Raw genomic sequence first — 21,063 nt, 5'->3', positions numbered from 1 at the left:
CTCTATTCAGTGGAATCCTTAACCATATACTGTATCCTTAACCATATACTGTATTCAATATGGACAACTTGTGATGTAAATCAGGAAGTCATTTATTTGCATAGGGAACAATGACCTGACGTTTCTCAGGTTTTCTTAGAAGGAAAAATTACTACAGGCAAAGGAATTTAATGTACCCTGTCCAGCTTGTTATACTTCATTTCTAATCATTGCGTAATTCCCAGTTGCATACACTAAGTCATGTGTAGTTTTCCATTTTTAGTGGAAACAATCTACTGAAACTACAAATGTTTCCCCCTGAGTACTACATAAGATTATACAAAAAGGACAAATGTTTTTATGGTTATACTGTAGCTTTTTATGGCTTAATTTGCTAAATATGACATAATTCAAGGGTGAATATAAAAACCCATAGTATAAATACCTCCCATTTGCCTGTTGTTTTTTTCGCAACAAATATATGTAACTTCTTCAATTATGTGTTTACATAAGAAAAATAATAATTTCTTTTACAATCTACAAATCAAGAGAAAAAATGGCAGCTATATTTATAAGGCAAATGAGGCCCGTGCTTGATTACACAGTTTGCATATAGCTCACACTACTAGTCCAGAAAACAAGTTTTGCCAAGTTATCAACAACTTTACCAAGTTTTTTTTAAACTTAATATAACTGACAAAATGCATCTGTGACAACATATATCAACACACTATTCAGTGCACAACACATTACTCAGTGCTTAACAGAGTGCATGCATAATACACATCAGTTCCAACACCAATGAGCTTACAATGTAATGTAGTTTATATTATTCAAGCTGAATAAATGCTGAATATTGCCCTATGAAAAGCTAAATATCCCAAAAAAATATTTACATAGTTACATAGTTAAATCGTGTTGAAAAAGACCCAGTCTAACCCGTCCTAATGAAACCCAACATCCATAAATACACACACTCCCACTGACACCTCCATATACTCACATAAACTGCACATGCCAATATCTATACTAAGGGGCAGATTTATCAAGGGTCGAATTTTGAGGGTTAAAAAACCCTTGAATTCAACCCTCAAAGTAAAATCCTTCAAATTCGAATATTGAATTAGAAGGATTTTAGCGCAAAAGCTTTGAACGAACGATCGAATAAAAATCGTTTGATCGAACAAATATATCGTTCGAATGGAACGATTCGAACAATTTTAAGCGATCGATCTAAGGATTTTTATTCGACCAAAAAAAATGTAGAAAAGTGCTGGGGAAGGTCCCAATAGGCTAACATTGGACTTCGGTAGCTTTAATTTGGCGAAGTATGAAGTCAAAGTTTTTTTTAAAGAGACAGTACTTCGATTATCGAATGGTCGAACGATTTTTACTTCGAATCCTTCGAATCATTCGTTTTGATCGAATTCGATTGCATTTGACCAATTCGATGGTCGAAGTACCCAAAAAATTACTTTGAAATTCGAATATTTTTATATTCGAACTATTCAATCGAGCTTAGTAAATCTACCCCTAACTGTAGATTTTAGTATCCCAATAACCTTGGATATTATACTTGTCCGAGAAATCATCCAAGCCACTCTTAAATGCATAAACAGTAGTGATGGGCAAATCTGGGCAGAGAAATTCGCAAAACGCAATTGAAGTCAATAGGCGTCAACAAGTCAATTGTCAACAAGTGACAATTTCTATACGCATTACTTTTTGGTCCAAATTTAGACACGCTGCAATTTTTATTGACGCAGTGGATTATTCGCCCATGAATTGTTGATGCAGTTTCGCAAATGAATTCACTTGCGGTGGAACGTGGAAATTTGCCGCAAATTTATGTCTGGCGAATTTATTCGCCCATCACCAATTAACAGAATCAGCCATCACATCAACATCCGGCAGTGCATTCCACAACCTCACAGACCTCACTGTCCTCACTGTGTAGAGTCACCTACACTGCTTCAAATGAAATGTAACCCCTATTTGGCTGAATTAGGCATATACCAACTAGTGTGATAGAGCATGGGCTACACACAACCCTCTTTCACCAGGATGGGCTTTAGCTTCCAGGGTTTCAGTATGCATGTGGCCCAGATCCCCTTCAGCAGACATGGCACCGGGATAGAACATATATACACAATAGAATTGCAGCTCAAATCCTGAAAAGTATTTTTTAAACACAGGAATTCTATAGAAACTATCTTTAATCAATAAAGATAATCTGACACTACTGCTGGAGCTCCAAAATTTAAAGCGCTCACCATGGGAAAACTTTGACCTGGGTGTAGAAACCCCAGGTCCGACACTCTTATTAAAACCCGCTTCTTAACATCATTTAAGCTTGTAGGGAAATGCACTCACCAAATGTGTTGAGTGGCCCGGGTGTATCGCGCCAAACCCGTAGCAGGAGGTGAGTATGAAGTTGAAGAAAAGTCAGCAAGCACTCCTGGATAGAGATGTCGCGAACTGTTCGCCGGCGAACTTGTTCGCGCGAACATCGGGTGTTCGCGCTCGCCGGAAGTTCGCGAACGTCGCGCGACGTTCGCCATTTTGGGTTCGCCATTGTTGGCGCTTTTTTTTGCCCTCTCACCCCAGACCAGCAGGTACATGGCAGCCAATCAGGAAGCTCTCCCCTGGACCACTCCCCTTCCCTATAAAAACCGAAGCCCTGCAGCGTTTTTTCACTCTGCCTGTGTGTGCTGAAGAGATAGTGTAGGGAGAGAGCTGCTGCCTGTTAGTGATTTCAGGGACAGTTGAAAGTTTGCTGGCTAGTAATCGTTTTGATACTGCTCTGTTATTGGAGGGACAGAAGTCTGCAGGGGTTTGAGGGACATTTAAGCTTAGGTAGCTTTGCTGGCTAGTAATCTACCTTCTACTGCAGTGCTCTGTATGTAGCTGCAGTGGGCAGCTGTCCTGCTTCTGATCTCATCTGCTGACTGCTGCAATAACAGTAGTCCTTGTAAGGACTGCTTTTATTTATTTTTTTGTTGTTTTACTACTACTACTACTACTACTACTATAAGAGCCCAGTGCTATTAGTCTAGCAGTGTTGGGGAGTGGGACTGGTGTGCTAATCTGCTGCTCCTAGTAGTTCAGCAGCACCAACTTTAATTTTTTTTTTTAATATTCATTTTTTTTTTATTTTACTTTTTTTTATTTTACTACCGCTGTAGTAGTGTATAAGTTGACCTTTTAGGCATTATTTGCCCTGTAGGCATTATTTGCACACTGTTTTCTTCAACCCGCCATCGAGCTGTGTGACCTTGTTCACATTCTGTCTAAATATCCATAATATTACCGTCTCCAGAAAAAACACCGGAGTCACTTTTTTCAAGCAGCCATAATATATTTTACGTAATCCGTATCCACCGCTGTAGTAGTGTATACGTTGGCCTTGTAGGCATTATTTGCACACTGTTTTCTTCAACCCGCCATCGAGCTGTGTGACCTTGTTCCCATTCTGTCTAAATATCCATAATATTACCGTCTCCAGAAAAAACACCGGAGTCACTTTTTTCAAGCAGCATTCATATATTTTACGTAATCCGTATCCACCGCTGTAGTAGTGTATACGTTGGCCTTGTAGGCATTATTTGCACACTGTTTTCTTCAACCCGCCATCGAGCTGTGTGACCTTGTTCCCATTCTGTCTAAATATCCATAATATTACCGTCTCCAGAAAAAACACCGGAGTCACTTTTTTCAAGCAGCATTCATATATTTTACGTAATCCGTATCCACCGCTGTAGTAGTGTATACGTTGGCCTTGTAGGCATTATTTGCACACTGTTTTCTTCAACCCGCCATCGAGCTGTGTGACCTTGTTCCCATTCTGTCTAAATATCCATAATATTACCGTCTCCAGAAAAAACACCGGAGTCACTTTTTTCAAGCAGCATTCATATATTTTACGTAATCCGTATCCACCGCTGTAGTAGTGTATACGTTGGCCTTGTAGGCATTATTTGCACACTGTTTTCTTCAACCCGCCATCGAGCTGTGTGACCTTGTTCCCATTCTGTCTAAATATCCATAATATTACCGTCTCCAGAAAAAACACCGGAGTCACTTTTTCAAGCAGCCATAATATATTTTACGTAATCCGTATCCACCGCTGTAGTAGTGTATACGTTGGCCTTGTAGGCATTATTTGCACACTGTTTTCTTCAACCCGCCATCGAGCTGTGTGACCTTGTTCCCATTCTGTCTAAATATCCATAATATTACCGTCTCCAGAAAAACACCGGAGTCACTTTTTTCAAGCAGCATTCATATATTTTACGTAATCCGTATCCACCGCTGTAGTAGTGTATACGTTGGCCTTGTAGGCATTATTTGCACACTGTTTTCTTCAACCCGCCATCGAGCTGTGTGACCTTGTTCCCATTCTGTCTAAATATCCATAATATTACCGTCTCCAGAAAAAACACCGGAGTCACTTTTTTCAAGCAGCATTCATATATTTTACGTAATCCGTATCCACCGCTGTAGTAGTGTATACGTTGGCCTTGTAGGCATTATTTGCACACTGTTTTCTTCAACCCGCCATCGAGCTGTGTGACCTTGTTCCCATTCTGTCTAAATATCCATAATATTACCGTCTCCAGAAAAAACACCGGAGTCACTTTTTTCAAGCAGCATTCATATATTTTACGTAATCCGTATCCACCGCTGTAGTAGTGTATACGTTGGCCTTGTAGGCATTATTTGCACACTGTTTTCTTCAACCCGCCATCGAGCTGTGTGACCTTGTTCCCATTCTGTCTAAATATCCATAATATTACCGTCTCCAGAAAAAACACCGGAGTCACTTTTTTCAAGCAGCATTCATATATTTTACGTAATCCGTATCCACCGCTGTAGTAGTGTATACGTTGGCCTTGTAGGCATTATTTGCACACTGTTTTCTTCAACCCGCCATCGAGCTGTGTGAGCTTGTTCACATTTTGTCTAAATATTGATAATATTATCGTCTCTAGAAAAACCACTTGAGTTACTTTTTTTCAAGCAGCATTCATATATTTTACGTAATCCGTATCCACCGCTGTAGTAGTGTATACGTTGACCTTGTAGGCATTATTTGCACACTGTTTTCTTCAACCCGCCATCGAGCTGTGTGAGCTTGTTCACATTTTGTCTAAATATTGATAATATTATCGTCTCTAGAAAAACCACTTGAGTTACTTTTTTTCAAGCAGCATTCATATATTTTACGTAATCCGTATCCACCGCTGTAGTAGTGTATACGTTGACCTTGTAGGCATTATTTGCACACTGTTTTCTTCAACCCGCCATCGAGCTGTGTGAGCTTGTTCACATTTTGTCTAAATATTGATAATATTATCGTCTCTAGAAAAACCACTTGAGTTACTTTTTTTCAAGCAGCATTCATATATTTTACGTAATCCGTATCCACCGCTGTAGTAGTGTATACGTTGACCTTGTAGGCATTATTTGCACACTGTTTTCTTCAACCCGCCATCGAGCTGTGTGAGCTTGTTCACATTTTGTCTAAATATTGATAATATTATCGTCTCTAGAAAAACCACTTGAGTTACTTTTTTTCAAGCAGCATTCATATATTTTACGTAATCCGTATCCACCGCTGTAGTAGTGTATACGTTGACCTTGTAGGCATTATTTGCACACTGTTTTCTTCAACCCGCCATCGAGCTGTGTGAGCTTGTTCACATTTTGTCTAAATATTGATAATATTATCGTCTCTAGAAAAACCACTTGAGTTACTTTTTTTCAAGCAGCATTCATATATTTTACGTAATCCGTATCCACCGCTGTAGTAGTGTATACGTTGACCTTGTAGGCATTATTTGCACACTGTTTTCTTCAACCCGCCATCGAGCTGTGTGACCTTGTTCACATTTTGTCTAAATATTGATAATATTATCGTCTCTAGAAAAACCACTTGAGTTACTTTTTTTCAAGCAGCATTCATATATTTTACGTAATCCGTATCCACCGCTGTAGTAGTGTATACGTTGACTTTGTAGGCATTATTTGCACAGTGTTTTCTTCAACCCGCCATCTAGCTGTGTGTATTATCGTTTCCAGAAAAACCAACTGAGTTTTTGTTGTTGTTGTTGTTTTTTTAAAAATAATGCCAGGCAAAGGCAGGCCGCCACGCAGAGGCCGTGCTAGGGGCCGTGCTGCTATGCAATCCTGTGGCCCTAGCAAATTTCCCAGTTTTAAAAAGCCAATGACCCTGAACTCCCAAAATGCTGAAGAGGTAGTTGACTGGCTTACACAGCACACCCCATCCTCTACCGTTTCTAACTTTACCACAACATCCTCCTCATCCTCCACTGCTATGGCCACCCCACGTAACACTTCCTCCACCACCGGTGCCCCTTCTTCACTGGGGTCAGAGGAGTTATTTTCCAATGAGTTTCTTGAACTGAGTAATGCGCAACCATTATTGCCAGAAGAAGATGAAGGAGATGAGGACCTTACACCAGATTTAATTCTGGCAGAGAACACGATAGAGATGGACATAATGAGTGATGAGGAGGAGGTCCCCGCTGCTGCTTCCTTCTGTGATGTGTCAGAAGAAATTGATGCATCTGAGGAGAATGATGATGAGGAGATTGATGTTTTGTGGGTGCCTAGTAGAAGAGAGCAAGAGGAGGGTAGTTCAGATGGAGAGACGGAGAGTCAGAGAGGCAGTAGGAGAATAAGACTTAGAAGAAGCAGGGAGGACAGCCCGCAGGGATCAGCAGGGCAACAACATGTATCGGCACCTGTGTTCAGCCGGCCAACGCACCCGCCATTGCCGCCAATACCGCCAACTCCGCCAACTTCTACTGTTACCGCCAGATCGCACACTTCCAAAAAGTCAGCAGTGTGGGATTTTTTTAATGTGTGTGCCTCTGACAAAAGCATTGTAATTTGCAATGAGTGCAGTCAGAAACTGAGCCTTGGTAAGCCCAACAGCCACATAGGTACAACTTCTATGCGAAGGCACATGAGCGGCAAGCACAAAGCACTTTGGGAGCAACACCTCAAAGGCAACAGGCAAACTAAAAGCCACACTCCTTCTGGTCCAGCATCTTACTGCTCTACCTCTGCTCTCCTTGACCCGTCTGAACCACCCTCCACTCCGCCTTCCACCTTGACCACCTTGACCACCTGTTCCCATTCCCAGTCATCTGCCACCAGCCAAGTTTCTGTGAAGGCCATGTTTGAGCGTAAGAAGCCAATGTCTGACTGTCACCCCCTTGCCCGGCGTCTGACAGCTGGCTTGTCTGCACTCTTAGCCCGCCAGCTTTTACCATACCAGCTGGTGGACTCTGAGGCCTTCCGCAAATTTGTAGCAATTGGGACACCGCAGTGGAAGGTACCCAGCCGCAATTTTTTTTCTAAAAAGGGAATACCACACCTGTACCAACATGTGCAGAGCCAAGTTACCGCATCTCTGTCACTTAGTGTTGGGCCAAAGGTCCATATGACTACTGACGCATGGTCCTCCAAGCATGGTCAGGGCAGGTATGTCACCTACACTGCCCACTGGGTGAACTTGGTAATGGCTGGGAAGCAGGGAATGGGTAGCTCAACAACAACAGTGGAGTTGGTGTCACCGCCACGGATTGCACGCGGTTCTGCCACCACCTCTACTCCTCCATCGCTCTCTACCTCGTCTTCTTCCTCTTCTTCTTCTTACTCTGCTGCTGGGTCCTCCTTCTCCTCCTCCACACCTGTGCACCCCCAGCTCCCCCTAGGCTATTCGACGTGCCAGGTACGCCGTTGTCACGCTGTCTTGGGGATGACGTGCCTGGAAAGCAAAAACCATACCGGATCTGTACTCCTGTCATCTCTGCAGTCACAGGCCGATCGGTGGCTGACCCCACACCAACTGCAGATCGGAAAAGTGGTGTGTGACAATGGAAGCAATCTGTTGGCAGCGTTGAGACTGGGCAATTTAACACATGTGCCCTGCATGGCACATGTGTTAAATTTAATAGTCCAACGTTTTGTCTCCAAGTACCCAGGATTCCAGGACGTTCTCACCCAGTCCAGAAAGGTGTCGGCCCATTTCAGACGTTCCTACACAGCCATGGCACGCCTTGCTGACATTCAGCAGCGCTACAACATGCCAGTCAGGCGTTTGATTTCTGACAGCCAGACTCGCTGGAATTCAACGCTCCTTATGTTGGAACGTCTGCTGCAACAACAAAGGGCCGTCAACGAGTACCTTTTTGAACTGGGTGGTAGGACTGGATCTGCAGAGCTGGGGATTTTTTTCCCCCGTTACTGGGTGCTTATGCGCGATGCCTGCAGGCTCATGCGACCTTTTGAAGAGGTGACAAATATGGTCAGTCGCACCGAAGGCACCATCAGCGACCTAATACCCTTCGCTTTCTTCCTGGAGCGTGCCGTGCGACGAGTGACAGATGAGGCTGTAGACCAGCGTGACGAGGAGCTGGAAGCGCACGATTTCTGGTCGGAATCACCAGAACGAACCCAGGCACCTGCTGCAACGCAGGGAGAGGTGCCAGAAGTGGAGTCAGAGGAGGAAGGTGGCTTTGTGGAGGAGGAGGAGGAGGACCAACAGGAGCAGGCTTCCCAGGGGGCTAGTGGTGACCTTTTGGGGACCCCTGGTCTTGTACGTGGCTGGGGGGAGGAGACCGTGGATGATGCAGTCCTTGATAATGAGGAAGCGGAGATGGATAGCTCTGCATCCAACCTTGTGAGAATGGGGTCTTTCATGCTGTCATGCCTGTTGAAGGACCCCCGTATCAAGAGGCTTAAGGAGAAGGACCTGTACTGGGTCGCAACGCTACTAGACCCTCGGTACAAGCATAAAGTGTCAGAAATGTTACCAACATACCACAAGTCCGAAAAGATGCGGCATTTACAAACCAGCCTGCAAAACATGTTGTACAATGCTTTTAAGGGTGATGTCACTTCAGGAACTCATCAACATTCCAGGGGCAGAGGTGCCAGTAATCCTGCCACGAGCACACCTGCAAGGACAAAGCCCTTTGGCCAGTCTGTAACGTCAGACATGCAAATGTTTTTCTGTCCAAGGCAGCGCCACAACCCTTCTGGATCCACCCTCAAAGAACGCCTCGACCGGCAGGTAGCGGACTACCTGGCATTAACTGCAGATATCGACACTCTGAGGAGCGATGAACCCCTGGACTACTGGGTGCGCAGGCTTGATCTGTGGCCAGAGCTGTCACAATTTGCCATGAACCTCTTGTCTTGCCCAGCCTCAAGTGTGCTCTCAGAAAGGACCTTCAGTGCAGCAGGAGGGATTGTAACTGAGAAGAGAACTCGCCTAGGTCACAAAAGTGTCGATTACCTGACCTTTATTAAAATGAATGAGGGGTGGATCTCGGAGGGTTACTGCACGCCGGAAGACTTGTTCTGACTTCTATGCAGCTGTCCTTCTCTTCAAGCCTCATGACTCCACACACAGCTGTCCTTTAGCGTCCTCCTCCTCCCTCCGCCACCGTTACAAACTAGGGTGCAAACCCTACTGGTTTAATTTTTTCTGGCCTCTGTGCTTCAGTGGCTGCAACCAAAAAAACTGGGCAAACAATGTCTACAAGGTCAACGTATGGCAAAAAATGACTATTTTCAGCATTTATATGGCATATTTTTTCTGGCAACTGTGCTTCAGTGGCTGCGTCCAAAAAAATGCATATTTTCTGCATTTATATGGCATAATTTTTCTGGCAACTGTGCTTCAGTGGCTGCGACCAAAAAAATGCATATTTTCTGCATTTATATGGCATAATTTTTCTGGCCTCTGTGCTTCAGTGGCTGCAACCAAAAAAATTTATATTTTCAGCATTTATATGGCATAATTTTTCTGGCCTCTGTGCTTCAGTGGCTGCAACCAAAAAAATTTATATTTTCAGCATTTATATGGCATAATTTTTCTGGCAACTGTGCTTCAGTGGCTGCGACCAAAAAAATTACTATTTTCAGCATTTATATGGCATATTTTTTCTGGCCTCTGTGCTTCAGTGGCTGCGGCCAAAAAAACTGGGCAAACAATGCCTACAAGGTCAACGACGTTGACCTTGTAGGCATTGTTTGCCCAGTTTTTTTGGCCGCAGCCACTGAAGCACAGAGGCCAGAAAAAATATGCCATATAAATGCTGAAAATAGTAATTTTTTGCCATACGTTGACTCAACGTATATGGCAAAAAATGACTATTTTCAGCATTTATATGGCATATTTTTTCTGGCAACTGTGCTTCAGTGGCTGCGACCAAAAAAATGCATATTTTCTGCATTTATATGGCATAATTTTTCTGGCCTCTGTGCTTCAGTGGCTGCAACCAAAAAAATTTATATTTTCAGCATTTATATGGCATAATTTTTCTGGCAACTGTGCTTCAGTGGCTGCGACCAAAAAAATGCATATTTTCTGCATTTATATGGCATAATTTTTCTGGCCTCTGTGCTTCAGTGGCTGCAACCAAAAAAATTTATATTTTCAGCATTTATATGGCATAATTTTTCTGGCAACTGTGCTTCAGTGGCTGCGTCCAAAAAAACTGGGCAAACAATGTCTACAAGGTCAACGTATGGCGAAAAATTACTATTTTCAGCATTTATATGGCATATTTTTTCTGGCAACTGTGCTTCAGTGGCTGCGTCCAAAAAAACTGGGCAAACAATGCCTACAAGGTCAACGTATGGCAGTTGTTTAAAGAGAACAGTAGATTACTAGCCAGCAAAGCTACCTAAGCTAAAATGTCCCTCAAATCCCTGCAGACTTCTGTCCCTCCAATACAGAGCAGTATCAAGCAGATTACTAGCCAGCAAGCTTACTATCATCTGTCCCTGAAATCACTAACAGCTCTCCCCCTACACTATCTCTTCCAAGCACACACAGGCAGATTTTTCAGATACATTTTTGCCCTTGATCCCCCTCTGGCATGCCACTGTCCAGGTCGTTGCACCCTTTAAACAACTTTAAAATCATTTTTCTGGCCAGAAATGTCTTTTCTAGATGTTAAAGTTCGCCTTCCCATTGAAGTCTATGGGGTTCGCGAACCGTTCGCGAACCGCTCGCATTTTTGCGCAAGTTCGCGAATATGTTCGCGAACTTTTTTTCCGACGTTCGCTACATCCCTACTCCTGGAACCACTCGTGAAGTAAACGGCAACTTTATTTCAGTAAGTTAAAGACATAAGATCCTGACGCGTTTCGTATCTAGCGATACGTAGTCATAGGCCTATGACTACGTATCACTAGATACAAAATACGTCAGGATAGAACATAGCCTAATTCCCTTGTCAGTACTGTGGTCCCTTCACTACAGGCAAAGCAGAGCCTGGGGGAGAGCTACTCCCTTCTATCCTCCTAGTTGGAGCTTGAGCTCCTCTTTGTAAACCAAGACTCACTGTCTCACTCTCTTTATAGAGTGCTATTACAGGAGCTACACTACACACTAGATTCACCTTGTTCACGGGGTCCCTGTACCCCGACTTCACTAAAGTGGTTGTCCCTTTAGGGCCTAACACTTCTGGGGCCTTGTTGACTCCAGGCTCAATGGACAACTCCACATAGATTAACTGCTGCAGGCCAAAGAGCAAGGACCTCCCCCTGCAAAGCACTTTGTTACAGTGATGCAGGATATGGTCATCAACCTAGGGCCAATGTAATGGCTATGCAAATAAGGTACCAACCCTTACATGGGTTTTACCCCAGCAACAAGGGACTAAGGCACTGCCAGGGAATGAAGCCATACGGGCCATTACACTTATAGGTCCCTACACAAAGTTATTTTCTTCTAGTCTGAAGCGGTGACCTCTGGTGCGGTGATCCTCTTTATGGTTAAAAAGGCCCCCTGCTATTTGTCTATAATGTCCTCTAATGTACTTGTAAAATGTAATCATGTCTCCTCGCAAGCAACTTTTTTCCAGAGAAAACAACCCCAACCTTGACTACCCTCATAATTTAAGTCTTCCATCCCTCTAACCAGTTAATTGCGCGTCTCTGCACTCTTTCCAGCTCATTTATATCCCTCTTAAGTACTGGAGCCCAAAACTGCACTGCATACTCCAGATGAGGCCTTACTAGGGACCTATATGGCCCGAACTCCACGGCACGATGTCTTCCAATTCAACGCGCTGAGAGTAATTGCAGACGACCAGTCGGAGGCCACGAATATAATGTGAGTTATAGAAACATCACATCTACAAATTGCATGCATCGGACACGGCATGACTGTAGGATGCGAACACCGCACAATGTGTCTTCATCCAACAGTCGTGCTGTGTTTAGTTTGTAGGTGCGATGTTTCAATAACATACATTATATTCAGCACCTCCAACTGGTTTCCTGCATTTCCTCTCAGCACGTTGGATCAGAAGACAAATATGTTCATCACCCTTGAGTTAATGCCCTTCATTATGCGCAATTAGACAACTTACTGTCTGCAAAAACCCCTATATCCTTCTCAATTAAGGAAACTCCCAACACACTGGCATGGGGGGGCACATTTTTGCAATTTCACTTTTAGCAGGAACTTCCTACATTGACAGATGAGGGTTAAAAGTAGAGGGCAAAATGTGACAAAAATAATGCATAGCATCAGGAAACTGGAAAATGACAACTTGGCATAATGTATACGTAGCATAACCTTAAACTTATATGTATAAGTGTGTGTCAACATCGTGTGAAGCCCTATTTTTCAAGTCAAAGAGAACTGAAAAGCTGTTAAGAATAGACATTTCTGAAATATGAGGGTCAGATTGGGCTGGTGAGATAAACCCTGTTGGCTGTTAATATACAAAAAGCATGTCTCATTTGTAAAAGGGACGTTAGTCTTCTGAGGTGATTTTAACTGCCCTATAGACCCCATTGGACTGCATCTCTGAAACTAAAACTTGCTAGACAGGAGTTGAGTAACACTTTAGACGTATTCACCAGACGTGCAATTACAATTTCACATCATAGGTTCTATGAACACTGGGACAAATGTGGACATCTTCTGGTTCATATCTTGAAGAGCAAAAAAGCTAAAAATGACTGAATCTGAAAATAACTGAATATAGGTGTATGTACTACAAGCTTTTAGGCAGTATAATGCCCTCGGTATCTTATAAACAGACCTTATTTTATGATACAATCTCCAAAGTAACAAGGTTGGGTAGTGTTGGCATTTGTAGAAAACAAATGTCTTCCTGCTACTTTTATATTTATAAACATCAAGCCTCAGTCAGTCTAGAAAGGTGGTACCTTACTGGTGGCAGCTTAGTTTGGCAAAAGCTGCAGTTCTACAGTGCTGACCTCTACACTCACGTACATGTAATAATATTGGCGGCTTGTGCATGCACAAGAAGATGCTCAAAACTAAATGTTTTCTTTGTAAGAGGTCAAGCCAAATAAGAAGTGGGTCTTCCCTCCCCCCAAGAATAATATATTAAAATGGCCAATTTTATGAATTGAACTGCAATAGCCAGAATGCAAATTGTGTCTAACTGTGCTTGCATGTTAAGTGTAAAATGATATTGTATACATGTTCTGCTAATTCAAATGCATTTAGGTACAGACAGTGGCATAAAAGATAGCTTTAAGCTAACCCTTGAAAATAGTTGGCAACCTTTTTGCCAATGGAGAAAATATTTTATAGTTTGCACCAATGCAGAGAATATGTAATAAAACATCTTAGTGTAAAATGTGTGTGTGTTGGGTATATTTGATGAAAAAAATGCATAATCTGTATGCAGGTCATAAAAAATTGCTATGTGCAATTAAAATTTGCAGCTTAATAACAGTAATTAAGTACATTGCAAAAAAGCCAAAAGCTAATTTTTTGCAACACATTTATGATTTTTATTACTTTTTTAATATGTGTCTGAAAGTAAGATTTTAGTCAAATAGTGATATCAAACATACATTTTTGTGGAGCCCTTGGAAAGACTGGAAGCCATAAAAATCCTTGTAGAGACGTACATGACCTCCAGGCCTCCAGTTCGACAGATGTTTCTGAACTAAGCAAAATTCAGCACAAAACATTATGTTGTATTATATCTTTACTTAACATACAGATGAAGCCACTTGGATTTGTGAGTTAAATGCGTCATGACTCAGGGGTAATTGAAGAAACTGTGTTATCTTCAGTCATCTTAACTCATTTAATGCATTTAACCTTTTCATTAGCATACCAAAGCTCCATTGTTCACAATGGTGAATGCTTTAATTAGATGGGTTGTTGTGACACAGTTTTCTGTGTTAAATGAGATAAATGGGATATCTGTGTTTAGTTATTCTGTGTCAAACAGACAAACCAAAGTGGCTGCATCTGTATAATTCCAGTAATAAAGTTAGGAAACTTACCAAAACAATATATCACATATTAACTTTCTGCTTAAAGTTGTTTTTAATATTACCAATAGATGAGTCACTGATTATATTTTCATAAACTGGTCATTTATTTAAAGCTACATTGTACTAATGTATTTAATTTAACATACAATAATAATAATAATAATAATAATTATAATAGCTAAGGCTAACGTATACAACTGATGGAGATAAGTATACAGTTTTACAGTGTATGCCTTGGTAGGATAAGGAGTTATAATTAGATCAGGTTGTTTTCTATTTGGATGCCCAGTCCAAATCACACCAAGGGGTGATTGCTTTTATTTACTTACTATAGGCAGTCCCAAATTATTTGTTTCTTACGTACCCATCCAATTTCTTGGCATAAAATAATAGTATAAAATAATAGTATACAAATACAGGTCCCAGTTAATCTGTTTTTCATTGAAAAATACCTACTTTAGTCAATTTCAATTGCCTTTTCTCAATCATCTAGTGCAGTGCTGTCCAACTTCGGTGGTACAGAGGGCAGCAATTTTTCTGGCCTACATAGTGGAGGGCCGATAATGGAAGCCAGTGTTGATCACTCCATGTTTTTAAACCATACCAACTATAAACCACACCCACGTTACCACAAGATCATGTCCACATTAATTGTGGTAGCTCATCAAGAAAACAAATGGTTGGTGCTCACTGCAGGGATATCACTCATCGCTCATTTGTTAAAAAAGTTAAGGCATATTAAGACATATCCTTAAATCCATATGCCTTCTCCTCCTGTGTGGGAAATACTAACAAACCCCCAAAACAAAAACCAGGATTATGTTCCACAGGCAGAGCAGGGCACAGACAGGCAGAGTATGGCACACACATGGAGCATAGGGAAGGCAGAGTAAGGCACACACAGGAAGCATAGGGCAGGCAGAGTATGGCACACACAGGGAGCATAGGGAAGGCAGAGTATGACACACAGGCAGAGTATGGCACACACAGGGAGCATAGGGCAGGCAAAGTATGTCACACATAGGGTGCATAGGGAAGACATGGTATGAACGGGAGACAGGGAAACATATCAGGACTACTCTAAGATGTACTATATAGAGTGACACAGTGCTGGTAGTTTTTATGAGTGTGAACAGGTGAACAATGTGGGCAGTTTCAATTTGTTCTTATTAATTCTATATGATATATATGATTAACACATTCGCATATGTTATTTCCTGTATTAGGTAGGCCTAGTTTAAGAAAAAAAATAGTACAATGTACATATAGAGGTTTTTATTCTCTATTCAGTGGTATCCTTAACCATATACTGTATCCTTAACCATATACTGTATTCAATATGGACAACTTGTGATGTAAATCGGGAAGTAATTTATTTGCATAGGGAACAATGACCTGACGTTTCTCAGGTGTAGGAAAAATTACTACAGGCAAAGGAATTTAATGTACCCTGTCCAGCTTGTTATACTTCATTTCTAATCGTTGCTTAATTCCCAGTTGCATACACTAAGTCAAGTGTAGTTGCATACACTGTCATGTGTAGTTTTCCATTTTTAATGGAAACAATCTACTGAAACTATAAATATTTCCCCCTGAGTACTACATAAGATTATACAGAAAGGACAAATGTTTTTATGGTTATACTGTAGCTTTTTATGGCTTAATTTGCTAAATATGACATAATTCAAGGGTGAATATAAAAAACCCATTGTATAAATACCTCCCATTTGCCTGATGTTTTTTTCGCAGCAAATATATGTAACTTCTTGAATTATGTGTTTACATAAGAAAAATAATAATTTCTTTTACAATCTACAAATCAAGAGAAAAAATGGCAGCTACATTTATAAGGCAAATGAGGCCCGTGCTTGTTTACACAGTATGCATATAGCTCACACTACTAGTCCAGAAAAATAGCAGAAAAATTACATTCAACAAGTTTTACCAAGTTATCAACAACTTTACCAAGTTTTTTTTAAACTTAATATAACTGAAAAAATGCATCTGTGACAACATATATCAACACACTATTCAGTGCACAACACATTACTCAATGCTTAACAGAGTGCATGCATAATACACATCAGTTCCAACACCAATGAGCTTACAATGTAATGTAGTTTATATTATTCAAGCTGAATAAATGCGGAATATTGCCCTATGAAAAGGGCAATACAGTTAAATATCCCAAAAAAATATTTACATAGTTACATAGTTAAATTGTGTTGAAAAAGACCCAGTCCAACCCGTCCTAATGAAACCCAACATCCATAAATACACACACTCCCACTGACACCTCCATATACTCACATAAACTGCACATACCAATATCTATACTAAGGGGCAGATTTATCAAGGGTCGAATTTTGAGGGTTAAAAAACCCTCGAATTCAACCCTCGAAGTAAAATCCTTCAAATTAGAATATTGAATTCGAAGGATTTTAGCGCAAAAGCTTTGATCGAACGATCGAATAAAAATCGTTTGATCGAACGAATATATCGTTCGAATGGAACGATTCGAACAATTTTAAGAGATCGATCTAAGGATTTTTATTCACCAAAAAAAACGTAGAAAAGTGCTGGGGAAGGTCCCAATAGGCTAACATTGGACTTCGGTAGCTTTAATCTGGCGAAGTATGAAGTCAAAGTTTTTTTAAAGAGACAGTACTTCGATTATCGAATGGTCGAACGATTTTTACTTTGAATCCTTCGAATCATTACACTAAGTCATTTGTAGTTGCATACACTAAGTCATGTGTAGTTTTCCATTTTTAGTGGAAACAATCTACTGAAACCTACAAATATTTCCCCCTGAGTACTACATACGATTATACAGAAAGGACAAATGTTTTTATGGGTATACTGTAGCTTTTTATGGCTTCATTTGCATTTTGCAGGTGGTCGAAGTTTTTTTTAAAGAGACAGTACTTCGACTATCGAATGGTCGAATATTCGAATGATCTATAGAAACTATCTTTAATCAATAAAGATAATCTGACAAGTAACACTACTGATGGAGCTCCAAAACATAAAGCGCTCACCCTGGGAAAACTTTGACCTGGGTGTAGAAACCCCAGGTCCCAAACTTGTATTAAAACCCGCTTCTTAACATCATTTAAGCTTGTAGGGAAATGCACTTACCAAATGTGTTGAGTGGCCCGGGTGCATCGCCCCGAAACCCATAGCAGGAGGTGAGTATGAAGTTGAAGAAAAGTCGGCAAGCACTCCTGGAACCACTCGTGAAGTAAACGGCAACTTTATTTCAGTAAGTTAAAAACATAAGATCCTGACGCTATTTGTATCTAGCGATACGTAGTCATAGGCCTATGACTACTTATCACTAGATACAAAATGCGTCAGGATAGAACATAGCCTGATTCCCTTGTCAGTACTATGGTCCCTTCACTACAGGCAAAGCAGAGCCTGGGGGAGAGCTACTCCCTTCTATCCTCCTAGTTGGAGCTTGAGCTTCTCTTTCTAACCAAGCCTCACTGTCCCTCTAACCAGTTTAGTTGCATGTCTCTGCACTCTCTCCAGCTCATTAGTACTGGAGCCCAAAACTGCACTGCATACTCCAGGGGAGGCCTTACCAGGGACCTATATGGCCCGAACTCCATGGCACAATGTCTTCTGATTCAACGTGCTGAGAGGAAATGCTGGCGACCAGTCGGAGACCCCGAATATAATGTGAGTTATAGAAACATCACATCTACAAACTACATGCATCGGACACGGCATGACTGTAGGATGCGAACACCGCACAATGTGTCTTCATTCAACAGTCGTGCTGTGTTTAGTTTGTAGGTGCGATGTTTCTATAACATACATTATATTCAGCACCTCCAACTGGTTACCTGCATTTCCTCTCAGCACGTTGGATCAGAAGACAATTATGTTCATCACCCTTGAGTTAATGCCCTTCATTATGCGCAATTAGACAACTTACTGTCTGCAAAAACCCCTATATCCTTCTCAGTTAAGGAAACTCCCAACACACTGCCATGGGGGGGGGGCACAGATCGAATTTCAAATTCATGTGAGTTTTGAAAACTCCCATAAACTCAAAATTCAACCAATCGTAGTTTATTATAAAAAATCATTTTTTTTTAATTTGGGTGAATAGGATCAACCCAAAAACTCGAATCGAATTATAATCGAGTTCAATTTGAATTTTAAAAACTCGATTCGAGTTTTTTCTTCAAAAAAACTCGAATGTCAGGAAGGCTGCAAAAAACTCCAAATTGATCCCTGGATGTCTATCATTGACTTAAACAGCAATTTGGCAGGTTTTAGGTGGCGAATAGTCAAATTTTATTTCTTAAAGGACCAGTGTATGATAAATCTCAAAAATCAAATTAAAATTTTTTTCAAAACTAAAATTGAATTTGAATAACTCCCTATTCGCATTTGACAGTTTTGACCATTAAAAGACTCGAAAATTCAAATTTTGAATTCAAATTTTCAATTTCACCCTTGATAAATCTGCTCCTAAGTGTATAACTTGCATTTATATTATTTTTGCCAAAGTGCATAACTTTGCATTTATCAACATTGAACCTTATTTTCCAGTTTGTGGAACAGTTTTCCAATCTATTCAAATCACTCTGCAATGTGACAGCATCCTGCATGGAACCTATAGTTCTGCACAATTTTGTATCATGAGCAAAAATAGAAACAGTACTTTCAATGCCAAAAATGTTCTTTTTCCCTGGCTCCTTTAATTACCTGCAAATTGGTGAAAAATGAAAAAAATAAAACCTTAATTGTAGTGGGCAAATTGTCATATAAAATAAACATGTTTCACTTTGCCAACCTATGATTTTTAAAGTACATATTTCCACTTTTAACTTAACCACAAAAAAAACAAACTAAAATTATATGAGTAACATATTATGGAATCCTCTTAAATCTCTTTATTGTGAAAACATTTTCAGCTCTTGATCTGCAGTGTCTGAGGAACTGATGAATCACCTACATGGACAATGGATTAATTTGTAGACTGTTACATCTAATTGCAAGGCAGGTTAAACACGCAAGTGAAAACCCAACTTATAAAATGTGTATAAATAAACCATATTTCTGTCCTTTACCTGTACTTGTGTTTTCTTAAGAAAGAAACTGTAAAAGTACCTTTGTTTAAATGCAATGGGATATGCTTTCTTTACTCTTGATCAAGGTAGAATAAAATGTAAAAGTTTAGTTATGAACTACTAACAAATATCTAACCATCTGCTATTTCACTGTTTAATTTGGTGGTGATTTCATAGGCATGGGATCTCCTTTGGTGTAGTACTTTTCTACTTCTTTCTGACTCCTTCTTTTTTTCCTAAAAGAATGGCAACATTAAACAATGCAATGCTATATATACAGTATGAGTAGAATGCATCTCTATAAAAACATGCTTCTCACTTCTGGATACAGTTCTGCATTTTTACTTGATCCCTGGATCTGAAGTACTAAAGTCTAACTCAAAGTCGCCTTCACAATGTGTGCAAAGTACAAAAAAAAGCCGCACTCACAGATCACAAATAATTAATTTCAACATATGACAAGCATGGTTTGACTATAGTTGTGTTTCTAAACTATATAATCTTTTTGCCAGCACAGACTGTAAATTATATTTAAATACATACTAAATCCTTCCATTATTTGGTGTTACTGGTGCTTTACATTTCTAAGTTTCCAACTTGGACCTGGTAGCTGGAGTGATACCTTACCAGCCGTCAGACAAACTAGAGAGCTGCTGAACAAAAAGTAATATAAACCACTGGGCCTGCTACCTTGGGTGATGTCTCAAATTAGCTCTGCTAGAGATTTTAGTATTATAGAGTTTTATGACTATTTTTGGAAATGTACAAGCTATTTAATCATTTTTATTTCATGTAACAAAAAAAAAAACAACAGTGGGGTTAAAACCTTTTTATCCCCACATAATGCATAATGTACAAGGAAAACAGCTTACTGAGCAAGCAAGGGAAATCCCACCCACTTGACAAACTACAAGGGAGCAAGCTTTCTCATCCTGGTAAGATTAAACATTTTATTAAAAAAACAGTCTGCATTGTGAAGAGAATTTATTATTATTTAGAATTGTTAGTATCACTTTAATAGAGATCACTAATGACATATGCATGTTATTTGCCTGATTAATGTTTAGCAGATGTATCCTGCACACTACACTGATTTTTTAGCTTCCAAGCAGCTTGGATCAGGAAGGGGGGAGATTCACAAAACAGGAGCAAACTGAAACTGGAGCAAGAGATATTACTGGTATAGCACAAATTTTGTTCTTCATAAACTCAGGCATTTTTGAGACCTTATATTATGTTACCATTTAATGTGAATAGCAATTAAGTTTAAAATTCCAGGGTAACATACCTAAAGTGATTTCATGAGTGAGTACTCATCTGTAAATGCTTGTCTGTTACAAATGACAATACTACCTAATAATATTTAATGTGTTTGGGTAAAATCTTTGTTGGAAATTGGATTAAAATGTTTGTGTATGCCAGACAAAAACCTTTACAATCTATGTTATCTTAAAAGGTGTATTGTCTATACAGCTGGAGAAATAGTTGGTCAATTTTGTCAGAAAAGACTGGGTTTTTGAAACTCGCCATTTTAAGATTTAGAAGTATTCCACCAAGTGCCAGTAGGGTGATGACCAGTGAAAAATGTACATAATGCTACCCTTCTTAAGGTGTTCAGCTTTAATTAATAAAAACATATTTAGAATGTAGTTTATATTTAAAATATGCTCTT

The sequence above is a fragment of the Xenopus laevis genome, chromosome 1S (genome assembly GCF_017654675.1).
Source record: "Xenopus laevis strain J_2021 chromosome 1S, Xenopus_laevis_v10.1, whole genome shotgun sequence".
In the NCBI taxonomy this organism is placed as follows: Eukaryota; Metazoa; Chordata; class Amphibia; order Anura; family Pipidae; genus Xenopus; species Xenopus laevis.
The sequence above is the reverse complement of the archived record's forward strand: the minus strand, read 5'-3'. Positions refer to the sequence as shown.